The sequence below is a fragment of the Protomyctophum bolini genome (assembly GCF_963924005.1).
Source record: "Protomyctophum bolini genome assembly, chromosome: 23".
Taxonomy (NCBI): Eukaryota; Metazoa; Chordata; class Actinopteri; order Myctophiformes; family Myctophidae; genus Protomyctophum; species Protomyctophum bolini.
This window is the reverse complement of record NC_137884.1, coordinates 125,605-135,616: the sequence shown is the minus strand read 5'-3', so window position 1 is coordinate 135,616 and position 10,012 is coordinate 125,605.

Here is a 10,012-nt window from a genome sequence, read left to right as displayed (position 1 = left end):
CCACTCCTGTCCAGACCTGTGGCCCTCTGCTCTCCTGCCCACTCCTGTCCAGACCTGTGGCCCTCTGCTCTCCTGCCCAGAGCTGTGGTCCATCATGGCCTCGGTCAGTGACGTCCCGTCCTATTCCTTCCACTGCTCCATCTGTCTGGCCTTTACCGTGATTAAAAGCGCGATTAAAACCGTGACAATTCCATGTGGGCACAGTTTCTGTGAGGTGTGCATCGCCTCGAAGGTGAGATGCCCCGTGTGTCGAAGCCTCTGCGATCCACCAGACAGACCACTGGATGATCTCTGCGCCAACAACAACGCCGCCACCATGTTCTCTGGGACGGCCGCCGTGCGCAGGAGATCGTCCGACAGACGGAGCAGACCATCCTCGGTCAGTGACGGTTCGCATGGAGACGCGGTCCGCCCGTTGAAGGAGGAGGAGGTTCCCCGTGACGTCTGTCCTCCTGAACGCACAGCGACCGCAAGTTGCAACAACCGGAAGCGCAAGGACCGGAAGTGCAAGGCAGGGGTGCATGGAGACGCAGTCCGCCCGTTGAAGGAGGAGGAGGTTCCCCGTGACGTCTGTCCTCCTGAACGCACAGCGACCGCAAGTTGCAACAACCGGAAGCGCAAGGACCGGAAGCGCAAAGCAGGGGTGCATGGAGACGCGGTCCGCCCGTTGAAGGAGGAGGAGGTTCCCCGTGACGTCTGTCCTCCTGAACGCACAGCGACCGCAAGTTGCAACAACCGGAAGCGCAAGGACCGGAAGCGCAAAGCAGGGGTGCATGGAGACGCGGTCCGCCCGTTGAAGGAGGAGGAGGTTCCCCGTGACGTCTGTCCTCCTGAACGCACAGCGACCGCAAGTTGCAACAACCGGAAGCGCAAGGTACGGGTGCATGGAGACGCGGTCCGCCCGTTGAAGGAGGAGGAGGTTCCCCGTGAAGTCTGTCCTCCTGAACGCACAGAGACCGCAAGTTGCAACAACCGGAAGCGCAAGGCAGGGGTGCATGGAGACGCGGTCCGCCCGTTGAAGGAGGAGGAGGTTCCCTGTGACGTCTGTCCTCCTGAACGCACAGCGACCGCAAGTTGCAACAACCGGAAGCGCAAGGCAGGGGTGCATGGAGACGCGGTCCGCCCGTTGAAGGAGGAGGAGGTTCCCTGTGACGTCTGTCCTCCTGAACGCACAGCGACCGCAAGTTGCAACAACCGGAAGCGCAAGGCAGGGGTGCATGGAGACGCGGTCCGCCCGTTGAAGGAGGAGGAGGTTCCCCGTGACGTCTGTCCTCCTGAACGCACAGCGACCGCAAGTTGCAACAACCGGAAGCGCAAGGTAGGGGTGTGGGCGACTGATTTTGAAAAATCTGTGGCAGGTCATCCTCGGTCTAGTGTAAATGCGTGTATCATTTCACGGAAATTGCACACTGTTTGTGATTTGAGGCATTTTGTTCGAAACGGACAAATTCTGTGAGTTTTGGAAGCCAATCTTAGCCAATCAGGATGGAAGATGGCAAATGGTGCAGATCTGTGTTGATCACATGACTATGGAGATAGTGTATACCGATAGTGTATACCGAATTGAGTTATTTACAGAAATGTGTTTTGCCTAAATCGGCCTATATGATGATATGATGTGATGATATGATATGATGGCGCTATAACAGGCCGTTGAGGAATATTTGGGGCAGAGGTTTGTCATTGGCATCCAGGGAGTGTGTGTGTAACGTTTGGCATGGATCGGGCCAATGGTGCCGGAGATTAGCTGATAACGGAAGGACGGACGGACACACGCACGCACTCACAGACTGAGTGCAAAACATACTCTCTCCCCATGCATTTGGCCTGGTGGAGACAATAATGAGTATTTTGTTGTAAATTGTCTCTTACTCCTTTTTCTTGTAGTTTTTGTTTGCAGGTGGCTGTACTGTCAAGTAACTTGAAATTTAACAATAAAAACCGCATGAAAACATATTGTGATAATGTCATGCATCGTGATTAACCTGACTCCGCCAGATTGCGGCAGTACTGAGTTCACAAGTTCCCTCCTCCTGCCTGGATCTGGGATCTCTCAGGCAGAAACGATGAACCCAGAAGCAGCGGGACAAAAATCTGATATCTCCATAATAATTTTGAGTTGTAGTCTTGTTAGGTTGTGTTTACATTGCGCTGTGGCACAGCTTCAATGTCATACTGTAAGTCTCGCGTTGATCCCGCCTCTAGCGGCCCCATACAGCCGCGTATCGCTCCGGCCAGAATTCTACCGGTCCGGAGTGCATCGTTCTGTCTGAGAGATCCCAGACTCACCCAGCTGGCAGAATGCAAATGTTGTCCTGCTGGACAAATTATTGTGATATTATATCGCTCAACTCTATCTGTCTTGAGTGTCTGAAGCACAAGGTAATGTGTTTTTAACACAGCCCTTTCATTCTTTCAAAATGGCGACCCAGGGTGCCCACTTTTAGACCCACTTTTTGGAGAAAAAAAATTACACTACATTCGGTAACTCCTAGGACGTCTTCAGCTTTAAGTAAGGCCACCTACTACACAAGCTGAATCGCTCCTATGCCACCAAAATGTGGAACGCCCTACCAACAGTCATTAAGACATGCGCATCCCTTGACTCCTTCAAAACCGCTCTCAAAGGGTACCTAGGACGGTTGCAATTCGAAACTGGCCCCCGTAAAATCTGAATCCCACCCCTTTTCCCCCTCCCCATATGTTTTTTTCCCCTTTTTTACCTCTATGATGATTTCCTGTTTATGGCTATATAGAAGTGTTTATTTTGTACGTCTCTAAATGTTATGATGAATTGAACATGGTGGACCCTATTTTAAACAAGTGTAATGCTTGTCAGTGGTTCTCAAACATTTTCATGTAAAGGACCCCCAAAAATATATGTAATTGGCTGCCGACCCCCATCTGAAAATATGTTGTTCCAGGGACCCCCCAGAAGCAAAGATTTGAGTTAAAAACGTTCACTCTGAAAGATTATATTCAAACATTTTCATGATTTTTCAAAAATAGCAGACCTACAAGCTATGAGCTTGTAGATCTGCTATTTGGTATAGCTAAAGTACAACATAATGCTTAAAACACCAAAAGAGGTTCCCGCCCCAAAATGGGTTAATACATTCTTCAATCAATCAATCAGACGCTTTGACACCAAACTAAACTTGAACAACAACAATTCTTTCTCGTCTTTCTCCCTTTCTCCCCAAATCCTGGCGGCATGCAGGGCCACGGTGCCCTGATGGTGATGATCGCGGAGCGTCAGAACCGAGTCCGTCGGCTCCTAAGGTTCGTGCACCAGACCAACGGCTACGCTGCGAAGGACAAGGAGAGTGCCGTCAGAGTGTTCGACGCCCTGGCGGCGGCCGCCCGGAGCCACCGCGACGCGCTCGTCGAGGAGATCGAAGAGAGGCGGCGAGCGGCCCAGGAGCAAGCCCAGCGATCCACGCACTGGCTGGTGGCCGACATCGCCGTGCTCCAGGTAGTAAGAGAAACCTATGCAAATCTGGCAACTAAATCGTTACCAAGAAATGTCTTCACCGATGTGTTTCTAAAGGTGTCTAATAACATGTACTAAAAGTTTGAAATTCAACTCCCTTCAAAAGTCAAAATTTCATCATTCTTGTTAATGGACCACTTCACCACTTTTCAACCTATCTTCATATAATAGGTCCTCACTAATAATCATGAAAAAATGGCACGATGTTTTTCTACTCAGTCTGTGTCTCATAGGAGGGCTGTGGGCAGTTTAGAAACCGTCTTCCAGTGACATCATCATTAGGCAGATTTATTTTTAAACAAGATTATTTTATAAAAAGGTTTAGATTTTCATTATCGTGAGAACGATGGCTTCCATTTTCGCATTGCAACTTTTCAGGACTAGAAAGCCTGCAGTTTCTATTAGCTTGTATTCCCTATCGATGATGTCACTGGAAGACGGTTTCTGAACTGCCCACAGCCCTTCTATGAGACACAGACCGAGTAGAAAATAATTGCGTCATTTTTTTCATGATTATTAGTGAGGACCTATTATATGAAGATAGGTTGAAAAGTGGTGAAGTGGTCCTTTAAGTAGCATGTGAAACTAGGGGGTTTTCATGATTCTGAATCCATTCCAAGCATTCGTTTTGCACAAAAATACTCATTGGTCTAAATTCGGCAATATCCACTTGACCAAATGAGCTGACCTCTTCACATTTGTGATGGATGTTTTCCATCACAGTGTGGAGTGTTTTTTTTGTGCAAAACTAATGCTTGGAATGGATTCAGAATCATGAAAACCCCCTAGTTTCATATGGCACATGGTACTTTAAGAATGATGACTTTTTTGCTTTATATAGGATGTTAACGGTATGGTCACATATGCTAATAACTGAAATTTCCTACGGGAGTTGAATTTCAATCTTTTAGTACATTTAGAAACAGTTCCCAGATTGGTCAAATACCTGATGATAAAATGCCCTTAATACTAAGGAGAGAATCGACGAGATGGAGCAGTCGCTGGACACCAAGGAGCAGGGGCGCTGGAAGGTATTTATACCAGGGGGGGCTGAAGGGTGGGAGGGAAATCACGGCCGAGCGTAGCGAGGCCGTGCGAAAAATGTCGGGTCTTATTCGGGTATAATTGGCCTAATAATGACTTTTTTAAGACCTAGTTAACAGAGTTAATCATAATAACAGTATGTGACTCTTATTGTGTTGTTGTTTGGGTTAGATTTCTTTAAACCTGGTGCAGGTGAAAGTAAAACTACAATAAGGTTTTTGCTGTCTTGTCATGTTGTGTCTATCTGTCAACTCACTCGCTGTGCATTCTGCATTCAGCACGCTCTGATAGCCATGTCAAAAACTTCTCCTCTCCACCAGCAGGGGGTGCTGGAGCACCCTCCGCACCCCCCTTCCAGCGCTGATGAGGAGTACCACCGGCTCCTCCAGACGTTCATGGAGCTGAGGAGGACCCCGGCGGCGCCTAAGCGCCTGGGGATAGTTCTGACGGCTGTCGCCGGGCTGGAGGAGACGCTGCATTGCAAGATGGAGGCGGTTCCCCCGAGCAAAGCCAACCTTGGCGCCAGCTTGGCAGCTTGGCAGAAAAAGCGTCGAGAAAAGCGTGCTCGGGCAAAGCGTGCTCGGCGGGAATGGGAATGGAGTGCGGGCCTGGTGCGGGAGAAGTGTGAAGCCTGAAACTATGCCGACGACCTGTACACTTGGTTGCATGCTGAAAATAGCTGATCTACAAGCTCACAACGTGTCGCAGCGTGACGTGTTGTGAGCTTGTAGATCGGCTATTTTCAGTGGCCACCACCACGACCCCTCTCTTCCCGAGCACGAGGCCCGAGAGGTTCGGGGTGTTGGTGGACTATCTGCGACGCGAGGTCTGTTTCTATGACGTCGGCGCCATGGCTCTGCTGCAGTGTTTCACGCAGTGCGAATTCGTGGAGCCGCTCTACCCCATGCTGTGGAGCAACTGTGACGACGTTCCTCTCGTTATTGTCTCGCCCTGGGCCGTCACGATTGCACGTTTCGGTTGACTGATTTGATTGTTGTCGCACATAATTGCGACCGGCGGCGTGCACAGACATTTAGAGGGGCAGGTGCTCAAGTGAAAAAGGGCACCTTGTACAATAATATATTAGAAGCTACAATATTAATAATAATATAGCTACTATATTAGAACATATTGGAACAAGCTGATATGCATATGTTTAATTTTTCTGGATTTTTTTTTTAAGACCCCGAGACATTGAGGTAAGGCAAAATGAGAGTGCTTAGTTAAACTTAATAAATGCTTTATATGTTGATCCTGGAGATCCACTGCTTGCTATTTGTGCTCATCTGTGCTGGCCAGAAGTCACTGGAGACAGAGTTGAGAGAGAGTGATAATGGAGAGGTTGGGGCAGTGCTTAATATCAAGATCAGCATTGTTTACTGAGGTGTTGATTGTACTGCCATGTCAAAGTCAACAGGCCAATATTCACCTTATTTTGATTTGGACGGTTGCATTTGACCCCCATTTCCATCAGTGCCTTAGCCTTTATCCATACACTTCTTTGCCGATCAAATGGTAAAAACAAAAAGGATAGGTTTAGGGATAAGACGAAGATGGTGCCCCTAGACTCTTAATAGCGGTTGTTCCTTGTTCTAGAAAGAGATTGGGTGTATACAGTAGTTTGACTGTAGTGATTGGGGGAGACTGTTTCGTTGTGCTAAGTAGTGTTGCAGGTTTGGCCGTGGTTGGACGGTAGAGAAATGAACGGAAAGCAGGTTTAAACTACAGGAGCCCTGTAGTGGGCATCATGTCATTATGAACATCCGGGCGAACATTCCGCGATTATGGATCTTTCGGATACTTCTATTGTCACTGTTGATGTACAGCAAAGCACACAGAGATGTAGTGGTTAAATGTTTGTGAGAGATGGCAGGAGGTTTGAGAAGGAAAAGTGTACAGAAAGTGTAAGAAGAAAATGGGTGATGTGTCCAGTGCTGGATGTTGAGTGTTAATCCTAATCTATTTAGTTATTCAAATGCCGCACGATACTTGAGCAGCACACGCCACAACACGTTCCCGGGTGTCTGCCATTGTCTGATACCTTGTGAGGGAGAGGGTTTAGTGCACAGTTTGTGTGCATGGTATTAATGCGCGGGTTGACCCCGCAATTCGTGGATAAGTCAGACATTTTCTTTCTTTTTATTTTTGTCGCGACAGGTTGGGGACAGTCAAATTCATTCATTACCACCCCTCCCCAAGTTTAGCATCACTAGTGCACTGGAGTTTTACCCATCGTTTTCTCCGGTATCAATCTAACCATTGATTATAAGAAGAGAAAGAAAAGTGGTTGTTTGCGGGGGAAGGTGCTCGGATCAATCTAAATGCACCTTTAAACACTCCTTAAGAATAGAAAGGGGATGGTAGTTGAGGAGATTCAGGTGGGGTGTTAGGGTTATGTTATGTTTTTGGTTTTCTCTTAAGTTATTATTTCTTTTTTGTTCTGTGTGCTGGATTCCCAATTGGGGTGATATTGTATTGTAAGCTATCATGGGCAAACCTACAAAGCCAAGTCACGTATAGACTTAAGGCAAATTAATATTTTGTCATAAGACCATGGCGCTATAGACAAAAATCACACTTTTTCTTTTGGGTGTGGAGGGGGCGGTCAAAAACGCTTGTTGAAAGCGTTGCGTGAAGAAGTATAAATTAAGCTTTATTTTTTTATTGCATTCATTCATTTAACCTTACTTGAATTTTTGGTTTGCCTAATCCATAGCCAACCTTTGTGATGATTCTTTTAAAGAATTACATTCTGTGTCCTAAATATTACTTTCTCGTTCTTGTTTTGCTTGTTTATGTAAGATGTTCTCCAAACTGAATAAAAAAATAAAAAAGCAATGCCTCAATTCCATTATCTAGTCATGGGCAGGGGTTGAAAACTTCTCTTCAATATATAACCAAATTTACCATGAGAGAATACTCGGTTTGACATTTATGACAGAAATGTTCTTTATTATTATTTTCAGATTTTTCTCGCATGTTTAGTGGTGCAAAAAGCCAAAAACATTTTGTATTAGAAAAAAACTCGCCTGCTTTAAACATTAACATTGTTGATGCTTTTAAAGGTTTGTTTTTGTGAATAATTTGAAAGATATAATTCCAAAGTGTTTATATTATAGACATCTTCCTCTTGTTGCTATTAAGCTTTTCTTTTTCTAGTCTTCCACAAAGATTACGTTGCCTTATTGTGATTCACTTGAGTGTGCTGCTATATTATGACATTTTGAAAATGTAACGTTCTCCTTGCTTTTCTGCCTTGTGCGTACTGGAGGGCAAGTAAGAGGTTTGGTCTGGGACTGGAAGCACTTGTGTTTGCAGACCTTTTTTGAATAGCATGTTTATTCTCAATTCTTGTCTGTTATATTCCTATTATCTGATATTCTTGCTGCTTCCTGTGTTGTTTGTGTACCTCGGGTTCCTTGGACAGAAAGAGCGAGATTCCATCTTGCATTACCTCATCATAACTGGGCAGTTTTTGTTTTTTTCTTCTGGGGGGCGGGGGGGTGGGGTTCATCTCTTGACTCTGAATTTGTTGGACGGGTTACGTTAATTTCCTGGACGAGAGGCATGATGGCACCTCTTTGAATCCACTAAACGGATTCAAGTGATCACTCACATTGGTGACTACCGGTATTCTACAAATTATTTTTTCCCCCATGTCTCATTTGGTGCTAAATCAGAGAAGGTGACAGTGTATATAGTTTGTATTTCAAAGACAGAAAACATCTATATTATTGGTTTTCTTTTCCTATAGAATTTCCCCCTTCTTTCTTTTGAATTTGACATGTTTAAGATGAGTGCCTTGGACTAAGTGAACTATTTGTCCCCCTTTCTTTTACCTTAGTGTTCAATACATTGGCTAAAGATCTTTGTGTGGCATTTTCCTTCTCTACAGTAAATAACCTTAAAACCAATTTAGACCTGAGGACGATTCTTAAAAAATGTCTACTAAATCCTAAAAGTTTTCTGAAAAACCTATGTTTTTATGTCCGTGGTACTCAACCTTTTTCATGTCAAGGACCCCCAGAATTATCTGAATTTGGCCGCAGACCCCCATCTGAAAATATGTAGTTCCATGGACCCTCCCATGAAGCAAATATTTGAGTTAAAAACGGTCGCTATGAAAGAATATATATTCAAAGATTTGCGCCACATTTTCATGATTTTTCAAAAAATAGCAGACCTACAAGTTCATAGTGTGGCACTCGGTGCCCTGCTATGAGCTTGTAGATCTGCTATTTTTCAACAGCTAAAGCCTAACATAATGCTTAATACACCAAAAGGGGTTCCCCCCCCAAAAAAATGGGTTAATAATGACCACCGCTAGCTGTGTGTGTCCAGGCACAGCGGCTTGCCTGCATGCCAGGCATGGTGAGCCTCGCAGAACAAATTTCAACATCACATTTTATGCGACCTGTGACTAGTAGTTTGTGTTAAAGTAACACAAAAGCTCTATAATCACCTTTTAAAACGTGGTGTTATATTGACTATCGAAGTCAAACATTCTAGTATCATGACATCTTTGACATTATGGTTTTATGCAAATCCATGTTATTCCTGCAGTAGTATACTACATGTCTGGAAATAAAACACTGCACTGCAGCTGACCTGAGCTTTGTTCAATGTTCTCCCTGAAATAAACACTAGTAATAAAGGAAGATTAGCAACATGTCTGGCCAATCGGTTGGTCTATTCACACAAATTCTATTAAACTGAATGAAATGGTTTTACATGACTTACTCCAAGATTTTCTTAGTGATGTAGTGTTCTCTGTATTATATATGTGGAACTTATGACTAATTAATAGCAGTGTGATGATGGTGTAAGTAGCCAGAGACTGCAGCTATACTACTTGATGTGTGAATCACTGCATTGCCACATTTTCTTTGAGATTATATGGAATCTCCCACAGGGAAATTCACAATGTATTGGTGGCAAAGAAAGAAGTCAATTTGCAGCACGTGTCCACCAGGGGGAGACAAGCGAACATCACATATTACACCCAATTTAAACACTCCCTCTCTCTGCTTAATTTATATTGCCATGATAGCTTTTAAAGCCATTTACATTACAATAAAACAATAGTTTATGTGTATAATGTAATTCTTGAGGACTTTATATTTAGAAACCATCAGTATTGATATTCTCCATTTCAGTGTATTCTCATTGACTTTTCTGTGTCCTGTAAACATGCTGTATTGCATTTGAGTGGAGGTTTGTGTATGAGAACATTAGCACTTCTAATGAAGTGTAATTGAAATGGACAAAACCACCTACAAGCACTCACATTAAGGCTAGAATTGAAACGCAGTTTACAGGTAGAAGTCACACCATCAACGATATTGCAAATACAGTAGAAGGGGCGGCCTATATTTTAGCTGCATATTGTTATAAACAAAATCATAGGCCTATAATAATGCCAAGTTGACTTGGAGTTGACAAAACACAAGCACTGTCTGGTGTGAAAACGAAATC